Genomic DNA, 15810 nt, shown 5'->3' with positions numbered 1-15810 from the left:
ACCCTTAGCTAGGCTGACAGAGAGAGAGAAAGAGGGAGGGAGGGAGAGATTTATTTATGCAAATAAATAAAATCAGAAATGGGAGAAGGGACATAACTGACCCTACAGAAATAAAGGAGATAATGACAGGACACCATGAGCAACTATGTGCTAGAAAAATAGACAACATAGATTAAATGGACAACTTCCTAGAAAAGCATGAACATCCAACACTGAATCAAGAAGAAATAGACAAACTCAACAAACCAATCTCAAGTAAAGAGATTGAATCAGTCATCAAGAAGCTCCCCCCAAATAAAATCCAGGACCGATGGCTACAAATGTGAATTCTACCAAGCATTCAAGAAAGAATTAATACCAATCCTGCTCAAAACTCTTATAAAAAAAAAGTGAAGAGGAGGGAATGCTACCTAATTCATTCTATGAAGCCAACATCACTCTAATACCAAAGTCAGACAAAGATTCATCAAGAAAGAAAATTACAGCCCATTCTCATTTACGAATTTAGATGCAAAAATCCTCATCAAAATACTCACAAATTGAACCCAGCAGCACATTAAAAGAATTATACACCATGACCAAGTGAGATTTATTCCATATATAGAAGGCTGGTTCAACACAAGAAAATCATTTAATGTAATTCACTACACCAATTAATCAAAAAGCCATATGATCATCTCAAGACAGATCACAGACCTAGACATTAGTGCTAAGATCATAAAACTTTCAGCAGAAAATGTAGGGAAATATCTTATAGAGCTAATGACAGGAGGTTGTTCCTAGATGTTATACCCAAAGCGTGAGCAATGAAAGAAGAAACAGATAAATAGGATGTCCACAAAATTGAACTCTTTAGTGCATTAAAGGACTTTTTCAGGAAAGTAAAAAAGACAGCCTATGCGATGGGAGATAATATTTGGAAATCTTGTGTCAGATAAGGGTTTAAAATCCAGAATATATAAAAAGATACTACAACTCAACAATAAAAAGACCAATAATCCAATTTAAAAATGGGTAAAAGACACAGACAGGCACTGTTCTGAAGAGGAAATACAAATGGCTCAAAAATGTTTGAAAAGATGGTCAACCTCACTAGCTACTGGGGAAATGAAATCAAAACCACAATGGGACATCATCTCACACCGATTAGAATGGCCATTATTGAAAAAAGAAAGAAAGAAAACTACACGTGCTAGAGGGGCTGTAGAGGAAGAGCACACGTATTCACTGTTGGTGGGAATATAGAATGGTACAACTGCTCTGGAAAGCAGCTTGGTGGTTCCTCAGCAAGCTAATTATAGAATTTCCATATGATCTAGCAATCTCATTGCTAGTTATATGCATGGAGGAAATGAAAGCAGGGACATGAATTGACATTTTCACACTGATATTTATAATGACATTATTCATGATTGCCAAAGGATGGAAACAGCCCAAATGTCCATCAATGGATGAGTGGCTAAACAAACTGTGGTATAGACATATGATGGAATATTACGCAGCTGTAAGACAGAGTAAAGTCCATGGTGCATACAACAATGTAGATGAACCTTGAGGACATTATGTTAAGCGAAATTAGCCAGAAACAGAAGGACAAATACAGTATGGTATCAGTAATATGAACTAACATTAATGAGCAAACTTGAGAGTTAAAGTTAAGATCACAGGTAAATATGCATTAGAAAGATGGTAGAGATTAGGCATTTGATGATGAAGGAGTACAAAATGCTCAACAGGATTGATTGTAAAAGTCCAGAAATGGATAGCTCAGTACTATGCGATAGTAGCACAATATCGTAAGCACGCTGATTGAAGCTGAGTGTGAGCATGATTGAGGGAGGAGGGCTTGGGGCATGTATGACACCAGAAGGAAAAACAGAGAATAAAGACTGGGATGGTATAACTTAGCAATGCCTAGAGTGGACAATAAGGGTGATTAAATGTACAAATATGAGAATATTTTTGTATGATGGAGAACTAATGAATGTCAACATTTCAAGGGGTTGAAAATGGGATAGAATACGGGAAAAAATGCCATAAACACAAACTAAGGTCCATAGTTAATAGTAGCATTGCAATAAGTTTCCGTTGAACGTAACAAGGGCAATATGCCAAGGCTAAATGTCAATAATAGAGGGATATAGGGGAGGGGTATGGGATTTTTGGTGCTGTTGTTTCTCCTTTTTATTTCATTTTTTTGGTTTTTATTCTTTTTTTTTTCCTCTTCTTTCTTTGTGGAAGAAATGGAAATGTGCTCATGTTGATTGTGGAAGTGAATGCATGGCTATGTTATTATATAGGAACCATTGATTATTTACTTAGGTTGGATTGTATGGTGTGTGAATAAAACTGTTTAAGAATGTACAGAGAGATACAAGTGCTGGAGAAAATGTGGAGAGAGAATTTTATCTATTTGTCGTTGGTAGGGAAGTAGAGTGGCTCAGCCCCCTTTAGGCAATGTGGTAGTTCCACAGGAGGCTAGAGGTGTAGCTAGGTATGATCCTGCAACACCATTGTTAAGTGTATTCATGGAGGAATACACCTAACATTTGCACACTGGTGTTTGTGGCAGCAGTGTTCACAATTTGCAATGGATGGAGGTGGCCTAAGGGTACAAATACTGAAGAATGGAAGAGGGAACTGTGGTGGATGCAATGGAGTATTCAGGGGCTGCAAGAAGGAATGAAGTTGCAAGGCATGCAACTAGGTGAATGAATCTTGAGGACAAAATTTTGAGTGAAATAAGCCAGAAAGGAAAAGTAGATATTCTAATGCCTCACCAATACGGACTAACAACAATGTGGAAACTCTGAGAATTGAATCTGAGAGCACAGGTCGGGGAAGACCTATCGTAAAGGTTTCTAGATAGTAAGCTATTACAGCAGTCACATCTATTCTGGACTTGTAACTGGTATTTCTAAATTTCTGAGATTCTGCACTCTTCGTGTATAACCTACTCATTCTCTGGAACTTTGGGTATTTGTGTGACACCTGAGACTCAGAGTTATAGTTCTGCAACTATGAAAGTCAGCATTACCCCGTTCATATAATTGTCAAAAAAAGGTGAAAAAAGGGATCAGAATTTAGTTAGAGACATAAATGAAGCTGATCTTGTTAGGACTAAGGTTAAATCAGAACAAAGGGTAAAGGCTGATATTGACATTTTTTTAAAAATTTCAACTTCTATGTGAGACCGAAGGAAGAGATATTCATTTGGTGCAAAATTTACATTTTTGGTAGCAAACTATCCTATTTAACTTGTATGGTCAGCATATTTGTCATGGTCAGGGACATGTGTCAACTCGGCCAAGTTGTGGTAGCTGTTAATCTGATTGGGCAAGTACTGGCCTGTCTGTTGCAATGAGGACATTTCATAGGATTAGGTCATGAATCGCGTCAGCTGCATCCACAGCTGATTCCATTTGTAATCAGTCAAAGGGGAGTGTTTTCTACAATTAGTGATGCTAAATCTAATCACCGGAAGCCTTTTAAGGAGGACTCAGAGGAGACAGGCCCCATTCCTGCTTCGACTGGTGAGCCTCTCCTGAGGAGTTCATCCAGACCCTCCATTGGAGTCTTTGGCTTCACAGCCTGCCCTGTGGATTTGGACTCTGCGTTCCTGCGGTCACGTGAGACACTTTTATATTTTATATTTGCAAGTGTTCCCTGTTGATTCTGTTTATCTAGAGAACCCTAACTAATACAATATTCAAACACTATAATTACATGGAATCTAGAATAGGGAGTGATTTTGTTGGTTTGTACAGGTTATTGTGATGCCTTAATACATCCCAGAGTAATCTGGGCAGAATATGAAAAAGTATTTGCAATGTCCCCTTTAGGGACTAGGGAAAAATGTGGAAATATTAAACTTCCCTACCTTGGGAAGAACTGATATTCTCACAAGCATTAGGGACTGGCAATTTGATGGGCCAGCCCATCAATCTTGGGACTTGCCCTTATGTTGCTTATTCCTGCAAAGGAGAAGCTAAGCTTACTTGTGATTATGCCTAAGAGTAACCCCCAGAAAACCTCTTTTGTTGCTCAGGTGTGGCCTCTCTCTCTCTAAGCCAAATCTTCAGAGAAGCTCACTTCCCTCCCCACTGCATGGGACATGACTCTCAGGGGCGTAAATCTTCCTGACAACATGGGATATGGCTCCAGGGGATGAGCCTGGCCCTGGCAACATCAGATTGAGAAAGACCAAAAGGGGGAAGAGAAATTAAACAAAATAAAGTTTTAGTGACTGAGATATTTCAAATAGAGTTGACATATCATTCTGGAGGTTATTCTTAGGCAGTATATGAATATCCCTGTTCAGTTTTTGGTGTATTGGAGTAGTTAGAGGGAAATACCTGAAATTGTTGAACTGTAATCCAATAGCCTTGATTCTTGAAGATGACTGTACAACTATATTACTTTTATGGTGTGACCATGTGATTGTGAAAAACTCATGACTGACATTCTCTTTATTCCATGTATGAATAGATGAGTAAGAAAATAAAGACAATAAATATATAAAAAATAGGGGACATTGGGGGAGACAGGGTGTTTGGGGTGTTTTTTTTTTAACTTTAATTTTTGTCTTATTTTAAATTTTTTTGGAGTAATGGAAATGTGCAAAAATTATTTGTGATGAATGCAAAGCTACATGATGATACTGTCAATCATTGATTGTATACTTTGGATGATTATATGGCATGTGAATTTATGACATATGTCAATAAAATTGCATTAAAAAGCATGATGTTGGGGGATGTATACTGTGAAAAAGAATTTTCCATAATAGATGTATACATACAGACACACATATATAACATCTGAAAGTGATTTTTTTAAATAATACAAACTATAGAAAATAAAACTCAAAAATCTTCATAGCTGGAAGGGATGCACAAAATACTCTTTCTAGTCAAGAAAATAATCCTTTATTCAACAGTTTGGTTGACATTCATGTTAATCATTTAGTTCCATCAATTCAAAATGATTGAGTAACAAAGTTTGATAGAAAGAATTCTAGAAGCTTAAGAATCAGATGAGCCTATTTACATCTTCACTAACCACTTACTAGTTGTGTGGGCTTTAGTAGAATTAAATTTTATGCCTTCTTCTATAATGGGTGCTTGTGGGAACTGAAATGTAATTAAATTAAATCAATATTCAAGTCAGAAAATGTGCCTAATATGACACCCAAATCACTTTACTAGCTTAAAGAGCACTAGAGCATCTGTTAAATTCTCAGGCCATTTCCTATAAAGTTCCCAGGGGGGAATTTTAAAGAATTAAGGCTTATGGAGTTTGGGAAAAGGACACCACAAAGATAGTGATGGTCACCAGGATTAACTTCATTTAATAACAACATATATGTTCCCTGTTGACAAAGATACTGTCAGACTTTTGTAGTGACTGTTAGGATGCGTAAGGCGATACTTATTACTTTGAAACTAGAACCATTTTATTCTTTCATTTCAGAATTAAGCTGTAGTGCATGAGAGAAGTTAAACAATTATTCATCTAATTATGGTTTATTAGACTATAAACATAGTTATGCAATGACCATTTAATGCACAAGGGACAAAAATCATCACTTTCATCCATTTTCTTGACAGTTGTAGTACAATATTGAAGCCAAATCTCAAGCAGTCACAAAACTCACAGCTACAGCACTAAAGAGGCAGAGAGGATATTATGCATAAAAACGTTCTCCCAGCTTGATAGACATGCCTTATCAATTGGCAACACAGCATTTTGCTGAAACTACGAAGTGGTTACCTGTTTACCCATTTATTCACCAAGCACTTATTAAGCACCTAGTAAGTACCAGTGCTAGGTTAGGTATTACGGATATAAAGACGAATAAGACATAGCTCCTAGCCTCAAACTTACATTCAGTAAAAAACTCATAACCATTTTTAAACAAAACTATATCTGAATTTATAATACAACATTAAAAGTATATATATCTAACAGCCTATGTGAAAATTGCCCAATGGAGATTGCTCAGGTTGTTCAGAGCACTGCAGATCTATGGTCTATATAGGTCATTTATAACAAGCAAAGAGCAGAGGTATGTATTTGACAGATTCCTTAGCAAAATATAGCTGGGACAGAGCAGAATGACCAAAACTTTACCCTACAGAGATTTTTTCCAGTTATGTTTGTCAACTGAGAGACTTTTAAATATGATTATATTAAATATAATGCCATTTTATCAACTATGGTGATATCTTTTAAACAGTTGTGACCATACCCATAGTAAAAAATTTACATTGCTTTTCAATACACACACACACACACATATATATATATATAAAATTAACACAAATACAAATCTTTAATAGGTAGAATGCATTTTCTATCCTATTCTGTTTTATTACATTTTTTATAATGCGGGTAACAATGTGCTAAATTAATTTTATAGCCTCCTAATGGAACAAGGCTTGTTCCTGATTGGAAAAAAAAATCATAATGATATGTGGCAACTAGTTAAGATAAGGTGTTGCCTTATGATTATCCTAAAGAAAATATATATGGATTATATAATGTTCTAGAATCACAAATCCTTTTTAAAAGTATTTTTACATTCCCCAAAATTATACAATTTCAAATAATGAAATATTAAAATAAATCTACTTCTAGTAGTTTTAGTTAGAGTAGATGAACTAATTGTGTTAAATGAAAATGTGGGACAATATTCTACACTATCTTTTCCAAAGATTCTCCTTTTTATATGCACTTTGCCTTCTCAGATCTTCCTAATAAACAACAGAAGTAGTTTTTTGATGGTGAATGTCCTACACCACATACAAAATGTGATCACTGAACCAAATCATTCACCAACAAGAGTCGAAACTAAAAGATACCATGAGGAATGTAGTTTTATAAAGGAAAGTAGAGGGAAAAAAATGAAAACTCTTTGAAAATAAAGTCTTTGGACCATGTATGTGATTATATGGTAAACATATCTCGTCATAGTATTCCCACTTCTCCATCAAAATGGTGGGTTCAAAATAATTTGAAAGAATATGCAAGGAAGAGAAGATACAGAGGTATGGGTAAAGGACTATAGGAAGCGCTTGATGGATCTTCCTTAGCTCTCTCATGTTTGCATCTTGCAGGGTATACCAAGAATAGAAGGCTCCATTCACTCTTTACCTGGGCTTGGGTGAAACTGCCCATCTGACAATCAAACCAAATGTGTAATAATTATCCAAATAAAGTTGAGCAACATATCTCAGAGAGGAATTATGCATTCTTTCAAGTTACATATTTATATTTGAGGAAGAATGGGTCAATGAATGTCTCTGCATTAGGGCATCACCTTGTGGCCCACGTATTACACTGTGTAATTATTGGCAGTGATATAAAAAATCAGTAGCTCAGTCTAAACACTCTTGGTAAGCCATAATGGATAAACAACTGACCATAGAATATGGCTGCCTAATATTTTAAGATCTAATCTTCCTGTTACTTTTTCAGAATCGGCTGAGTCTAAGACTCTTTGGGGCATAGTTGAAGTCAGTACAACAAAGGGGCCTCATCCTGCTACCTGGAATCCTGTTGATAGTAACTTGAATTAAACGTTCTGTGAGACAAATTGAACAGTTTGAACCCAACCACTGTTAGAATAATCAGAGCAGCCACCAGATTAGCCAACTAGTGAAAATTCAGTAAAAGCCAAAACAGCATACATGATGGACATAATAACAGCCTCTGAACATTCACAGAAACTGAAATGCATTACACTGCAAAAGGGAATTAAGGTAGCAGATAGAATTAAGGTTGCTTAAGAACTGATCTTAAAATAGATTTTTCTCTGGATTATCCGGGTGGGCTCAATGTAATCACAAGGGTCCTTAAACATAGAAGAGGAGGCAAAAGAGTCAGTGTCAGAGGGATACTGTGTGAGAAAGACCTGACCAGACATTGCTAGCTTTGAAGATGGAAGGGGGCCACAAGCCAAGGAATACAGATCGTCTGTACGTGCCAAAAAAGACAAGGAAACCTTCTCTAGAGTCTAATGGAGCTCTGCTGCACCTTGATATGAGCCCAGTAGGACCTATTCAAACTTCTGAGTTCTAGCTCTATGCCATAGTAAATTTGCACCGTCTAAAGCAACAAGTCAGTGGTAATTTTTTAGAGCAGAACAGGACATTTAGACCCTGTAGGATTCAGGGGTACAAAAGGTAACTCTCTATGGGTCTCTTGCACTCTTATACATCTTGCTAAGTGTGTCAAGAACAAAAGGCCCTGTCTATTCATTACATGGTCCATTTCTCAGGGTTGTGCTTGAAGTGAGCAAACTTGAAGGATGATGTTTATTTTATTCCTCTAGGACAAAGCATATTTTTGCTTGCTACTATTTATAAAAGTGGCAGATTTCCCAAGCTCTGTGTTCTCAGCTGCAACACAGATCCACTACATGCATAGCATGCACCTGAGTCATACTGCAGCGTCCTTGTGGTCGTCAGAGGCCAGGGAACTGATGCATGAATGCTGATGCTCAGACTCTTGCTGTGTCATGAGTAATATAGCCTTCTGTCTCCCATCTAAGAGTCTGTGCCTTTTGCCAGTATCCTTGACAGAGTAGTATGCAATTATTAGATTCTAAGTAGGGTGAAATCAAATACCAGATATGACACTCTCCAACTAATCTAATGGAACATTGAACATTCATATTTTAACATGTAAATTTTCCAAATCACCACAGAAGTAGTTGAATTAACTAAGAGTAATGGCTTAGAACATTTTTCATGAACACAAACATTAGTTTGCTATGGCATAATAAAGTCCAGTCACTCTCTTACTACCCCCACCCATGCCCAAGTGACAGTATGTATAAAAGAGCCACTTATAAGATCCCAATTCTGGTTCTTCAATTTATTGCTTGTGTGATCTTGGACAAGTCATATAATCATTTATAAAAAATGGAATAGCAGTATCTCCCTCAGAAGATTGCTGAGATACTAAAAGAGTTAATACACTGAAAGTGGATAGAAGAACTTGGCACACAGTAATCACTCAATAAATTTTGGATATTTATATTATTAAGCACCTTTCAATGAGATTGGTCAAGACTGGTATGGCATCCCAGGGGTTGTTGGGAAAGAAGGAACAATTTCCCTTGGTGTTCCAAACCTCTTTATGCAACAACTTCTTCAGAAGATGAAAAGGACTGGGAATAAAATAACAATGTTTTATAAGAATTGATTTAAGGTGGGATATAGAATATTGAGAATCAAATTTCAAATAGAAGTCATTTGAGATAGATCTTACAAGCAGAATTTATTCAATAACTCAGTCTCAGGATTTCTCTGTTATATAGTTTTTAATGTATTAAAATAAAAAGAATCTGATTAATGCTATAATTTAATTTACTTAGCAGAGCCATAATAATCTAAAACTATTGTTACAAGGGGATTTAGTCACTGAAGTAAATAAAATAATCATGAGCTGATGAAATAGCTATATAAGCCATTTTACAGAAGGGATATATTTTCCTTCTTTTTCAATGAATGTTTAAAGCTCTCCTTCAAGCTCTCGGTAAATCTATTGATCTGTGAAACACAGTGCACTCCAGGGAGGCAATTCAGTTGATGTTATATATCAAATGATGAGATGAATAATGATCATACCATTTAGTAATTAAACGTCTTACAAACCTTTTAATTGACTGGACGTCAAAAAAGTCAACTGAAGTCAAGCACATTGTGTTTTTTCATTCTTGTATTAATGACGTAAACAAAAACCTTCAAGAAATATTCAGAATAAAGGGCACAATAAAAATGATAGAAAAACACGTAAAAGATAAAACATACATGGGTTAGACAGCTTCCCATTATTGACTGTATATATAATGTGTCTTTCTTCTTTCTGGTCTGTAGAATTGTGTTCTATTCCTAAGCATTTTGCTTTAAAAATTGTTACAGAAACACTTCAAACCACTTATTTGATGCAAAGGAAAATATGTAGGAAATATTAATTTTTTCCAGTAAAGAAGATAAAGTATAACTAAAAGAACATTGGTTATGTAGAAAAAATTAGAAGTTATCTGACACTCAATTTACAGAATTTTCACACGCAAATTCTATTTTAACAATACAACAATGGAGGTTACTTTTAAGAACATTTGCACATTCCGTATTTAGTCCAGTCCAGCATCTAGGCCACTCTCTACACACTTACCATCACTCAATTGTTCACTAAAGAGTTTAAGATATAAAATCTAGAAACCCACATTAATGAAGGACCTTCAGAACTAGGTTGTGTGTATATTTGTTTAGGCTACTTTTCGTGGCCATAAATACTAAGTCATTTATATTGCAATATCATGAAAAAACAATCCTATAGCGCAAAAGTTTAAAGTAAATCCACCTGCCTATTTGTAATTATATAAACCATAATGTATGTATACATTACGTAATTATAATTACATTTGTTTTTCTGTCAAATATTAAGCATCATATTTATTTTAATCATTATACTTAAAAACTTACTAAAGAATAAGAACATTTTGATAATTTATTCAATACATTTGTGATAACAGCCACAGCCCTAATATGTTTTCCTCATTCTTATAGTATCAATTTGTTTTTAATGTTCTATTTTCATATATGTAATTAAAATTAGCCTATTGTAAATTATTGATAATAATCAGCCACAGAATTTCCAACTGAGCAGTAAATAAATTAATAAATTATTTAAACAACTTGTCCAAAATTATTTAAACTTGTCCAAAAAGTTGAGATTGAAAGTATATTTTAATAGAGATAAAAAACACACTAGTTTCAGCTTTCTAAGGTACACAACAAATAGGAAATGGGGACTAGATTAAAGAAACATGGTAAGCAAAATCAGTTTCTAAGAAAGATGAACTATAATATAAAGATAAAAATGATCCATGATGAAAATGAGGACAGTGGTTATTAGGGGGCATGAAAAATGAATGCTATTATGAAAGTCATTTCTTTGGTCCAATGCTTCAGTCAAAGAAACCTTCTCCTAAAATCCCAAAATGACTCTCAGGTTCACTTTCTGTTACTAGTTGGGAGTCCTGTGTTTTCCCCCAAGCATCTACATTATTTATTTGAAGAGTTTTTTAAAAGAGAGTTTGAACAAGCCTAGCCTATCATTAAAATACATATATATATATATATATATGTTCCAGCAAAGATTTAAGATAGCTAAATTGTTGCTTACTATGTTATGGTCTGTGTAGTTTTTTGTTTGTTTGTTTGTTTTGCATGGGCAGGCATCGGGAAGCAAACCCAGGTCTCTGGCATGGTGGGTGAGAACTCTGCCTTCTGAGCCACTGTGGCCCACCCTGATGTAGTTTTTAGACCTACAAACAAGTCTTTACTAGAGCAAATTACAAAGTGGTAAAAATGAATATTTCAATATCCTATTGAATCATCTATAATCAAGATTGCCCCAGAAACTTACTTTAGCACTCAAAATAGGAATAATGGTAAAATGTCACTAATATACAATTATACAGCTGATTGAAGGAAAACAAGGACACATAATTGATCCTAATTCCAAGTTAGCAATAAAGCTATAGACAACTGGAAGAAATCTTCATTTGTGAGTAGACACTGTCATAAAGGTCTCAATTTTCTTATGAAAGAAAACATAAATAACGAAAACTGCTAATTAAGGGAGGGGAAAAATGAGAACACTCAGTACCTAACTACAAGGAGCTTTCACATACTTTTTTGATCCTTACAACCACTTTTTGCAGTTATTCATTCCAACGAGGTACTTTCTCCATAAATATTGAAGGATGCCAAGAAAAGTTTGCTCTTGGACCTAGTTTTTACGTATTCAAAGAATACAAGTGAAAAGTGTTCTTTTCTAACTTTACTTTCAGAAATTGCATTCGATAGTTCTTATTTTCAAAATCCATCCTTCAGAGAGAAGACAAGAAATTTCTGAAGTTAATCTTTGGATCGTTTGGGGATCCTTTCTAAGTAACACTTTTAATTGAGGGAAGTCCAGATGTGAGTGTTCTGCAATTCAATGCTGGATCCTTCCTTTGGAACCTACCATATCATGATTTTGGTTTGCAGAACTCCTAGTCTTTCTCCCAGGTGTCTTTGGGCTGGGCTTCTTTGTAAGCGGTTAAGATCACTTTTCAGTGCTAATAGAAAGCTTCTACATTTTACCAGATGTTTACCTTATTCTGTTGCATGTTTTACAAGTAATCAACAATATGCTTTTAGAGTCTTTGTACTTTTTCACAATATTTGCTTCTTTAAAAATGAATGTATCATTTCTTGCTTCTCGATGATGAAGTTGCTTTATTTTGGGTGTCAATCTAGGCTTGGGTTTGAGAGGCACTAGACAGTTACTCAGCACCTGCAACTGGAAAGAATATGGGCACCCATTTCTTCAAAAGTGCTTTTATCATCATGTGACCAACCACAGGCCCAGAGGGGATAGCGAGCCTGGCCAAGTTAGCTAGCTTGCAGTTTCCGGACCACAGCTTCTAGGCAGTACTGCTGCCTCCTGCTGGCAGCCGCCGCTGCTTCCATGACGCAGAGACCCCAGTGAGAAAAAAGTGGGATTTCCTTTTAAACATCAAAACTTTCTTTAATAAATATGTTCTATTCTTCCAACACATCTTTGAATCTGCCCAAATGTAAATAGTGTTGCCTTCAGTCACACTTTCTTATGTGTGTAAGATTTTCCACAATCACATACAGCTAAAACTTTAAACAGCTCAGTCTTGATCCTTCAAAATTATTTCATGTTCCCTATTGCCTGTGAGAATTACTCATTTAACAACAAGTGATGTGGGATTTTATTTCAAATATTCATAATTCTATCAGCTGTTTATAACTGCCTAATAAATTTCAACAAACTTTGAAGCTTAAAGCAACATATATTATTATCTCATAATTTCTGTGAGCCCCAGGTGTCTGAGTACGGCTTGACTGGGTCATCTGCTCAGGTTCTCACGAGGCTGCAATCAAAGCGTCCACCAGGCTGTGTTCTTTTCTAGAATTTGGGGTCCTCTTCCAAGCTCACATGGTATGGTAGCAGGGTTCAGTCCCTTGCATCTAGATACTGCTCAATTCCTTGCCATGTGGCTATTTCACAGAACCTCTCAGGTGCTTCTTCCAGTTAAAAGAATCTCTTGCTCTAATCTACTAAAATGGACTTTTCAGAGTAAGTGCTGGGATAACTTCTGCTAATCACCATTAGAGACTTACTTTTACTTTGTATCACACCAATCACTAATTAACGCTGACCTTCTCAAATGTTGCCATTTAGCTATGAGTTATAGGCACCCCCTACCCCATTCTAATTATCTTCCATGAAATTACCAAAATATAAGGCAGAGAGCCACAAAGAATGTAAGCAAATGTCAAGTACTGGAAGTCTGAAAACAACCATATCTGGGATATTGATCAGTCCTTGAGAGGTAATGAAGTCATCTCAGAAGGTAAGTCCTTCTGAATAAACACTCAATGCATTCTTCCAAGTTATGCTGACAAAGTTAGGAGATGTTATTTTACAGAATTACAAAATTATATACTTAAAAGAGGTCATCAAAGTCTAGCACAAAATTCCTTTTATAGAAATAATTTTCCACCAATAAATCATACATATATGCGTTAGAAAGATGAGCAGACTTGTCCACGTTCACAGATAATAGCAAAAACAAAGAGGAGCTCAGGTCTCCCAACACCTAAACCAGAGCTTTACTGTAGGAGCCGTAATAGTCTCTTCATGGGAGTTTTGGAATTGTGGGAGAAATTTTGGTATTTTTACAATAATTTGGGACATTGTTAATATGTGTAGAGGGAGTTGTTTGCTAGTCATCCTGGAATAATAAAGAATGCTACTGAATCTTGCAAGACTTTTTCCAAACATTCATGAAAATAAAAAGTTGTGACTAGACCTAATCTTAATTTATATACAAAATTCAAAATATTTTCATGTGTGTAATATACAATGAATTTGCCAAGAGTCCAATGAATTTATTTTGTTCAGAATTTTTCAGTTTCCACCACTCTGAAAACCTGCAATAATGATGGCTCTATTCTTGGCAGTCATTCATGGTTATTCTGCAGATAGGACAATTAAATGACTACTTCGTGAGATCTTCCAATTTAGTCAAGTTCAACCACTGACATTTTATATTATATGCGTTATAGGTATCTAAATATATATCTAAGAAATTTCATTTTATGAGACTAAGGTGTTTACAAAATATTTGCTATAAAAAGTGGACTTGTGTCTCAAGGGGTTAAGAACTACTTGGCCTAGTCCCTTCTTTGGATTAATTTTAATTAATGAAAAGCCTAAAGCAGCTAAACAATAATGCCAAAAGAGCACACATTCCAATGTTAGCTTACACATCAGAAAGGAGTGTTTTCAGCTTTCATAAGTGACCCTTTGAAAAGATAAGCCATTTAGCAGCTAACATTTAAGTGTTTAAGAATAAAAACAGGAACCCCCCCACACACACACAGTGGGTAAAATCCTAGTTTCTAGAAGCTCTCAACGTGCGATCCAAAACATCATTGACTTACAGGTATTCAAATCCAGAGCAGAAACCCAAACAAGGATATATGTCATCTTTAATTACTAAGAACACTTGAGCAATGGGACACTTGATTAAGTACATATAGGAGTAAATTATGTATTGAATCATAGAATTATAACTTCTTGAAAGTTTGAGAGTTTCTTGATTCTATTTTAATATTTTTCTTATTCCAGGAAAAAAAAAACACATGTTCAATATAATAAACAAAGTCGAAATCAGATAGAAAAGCATACATAAGAAAATGAAAATGATATAACCTTATCCCCCAGAAACTAGCACATTTAATACTTTGGTATATATACTTTTTAGTAATTTTTGTATGAACAAATAAGCATTTTAAGCAAAATTTATACATTATTAAAATAATGTTTTGTACCCTGCAATATTCACTTTCCTAAATATTCTTTGTTATTCCATTGTTTGGAGATACTATAAAATATTTAACCAATTTCCTTTACCATCATTATTTAGGCGAATTTCTTCATCTGTGAACATGAGGAAACTTACCTATATATCTAATTGCCTGTTTTATAGTGGGACAATAAGAAGTTGAACTATCTTAAGATGAGAAACAACTATCTTAAGATCAGAAACAATGGGAACTTAAATCTCTTTTCTGTTCACTCTCAAAGTCCCACCAAAATTTGTGTGTGCATGTGTGTGTGTTTGTAGGGATAGGTGCTAGAAGTATGGGAACATGTCAGGCTGCCCTAAGAAAACCTCTTGGAAACTTCTGTACCAACCTAAATAAAAGTGTAAATGATTACAATGTAATCCTTCTGTTTTTAAAATTCCTTTCAGAAGACAAAAGGCACACAGACGACTCATTTATTCTTATAATAATCTTTTTGAACTTTTGGGAGACAAAATCTCAGGCCTGTTTTTCCCATGAAGTCCCTAAACTTACCCTGCACTTTGTACAAACAGAGAACCTCATAGGTGAAAGTCTGCTTACGGGCCAACCTCTTCAATTATGATTAAAATGAGCATATTAGTTAGAAAGTTTATAGCTTCAAGTAATAGAAGCATCTAAATAAGAAAGGATTATATAGAAAAGAAACTTACTGCCTCACTTAGTCAAAACGTAGGAAGGGCTCCTACGTTTGATAAGGTATGATAAGAATATTGATTTTAAAATAAATTATTAATATTATTTAACATTTATTAATTTAATAATAAAATACAAGTAAACCATTTACTCTCAGGGGAACTGGATTATCATAATTGGATTAATCTAGTCAGGATCCATCCTTTTG

General features: G+C 35.1%; 1 protein-coding gene and 1 pseudogene across 3 annotated transcripts in view; both read right to left on the bottom strand.

The window, feature by feature from the left end:
• FOXP2 (forkhead box P2) overlaps positions 1-15810 on the bottom strand; it is a 587369-nt gene that overhangs the window by 357985 nt on the left and 213574 nt on the right. The window lies entirely within an intron of this gene.
• LOC143644607 (UPF0711 protein C18orf21 pseudogene) lies at positions 11183-14138 on the bottom strand (annotated as a pseudogene).

This window comes from Tamandua tetradactyla, chromosome 1 (genome assembly GCF_023851605.1).
Source record: "Tamandua tetradactyla isolate mTamTet1 chromosome 1, mTamTet1.pri, whole genome shotgun sequence".
Lineage (NCBI taxonomy): Eukaryota > Metazoa > Chordata > Mammalia > Pilosa > Myrmecophagidae > Tamandua > Tamandua tetradactyla.
Note: the sequence above shows the minus strand (reverse complement) of the source record. Positions and strands in the feature narration are given on the sequence as shown.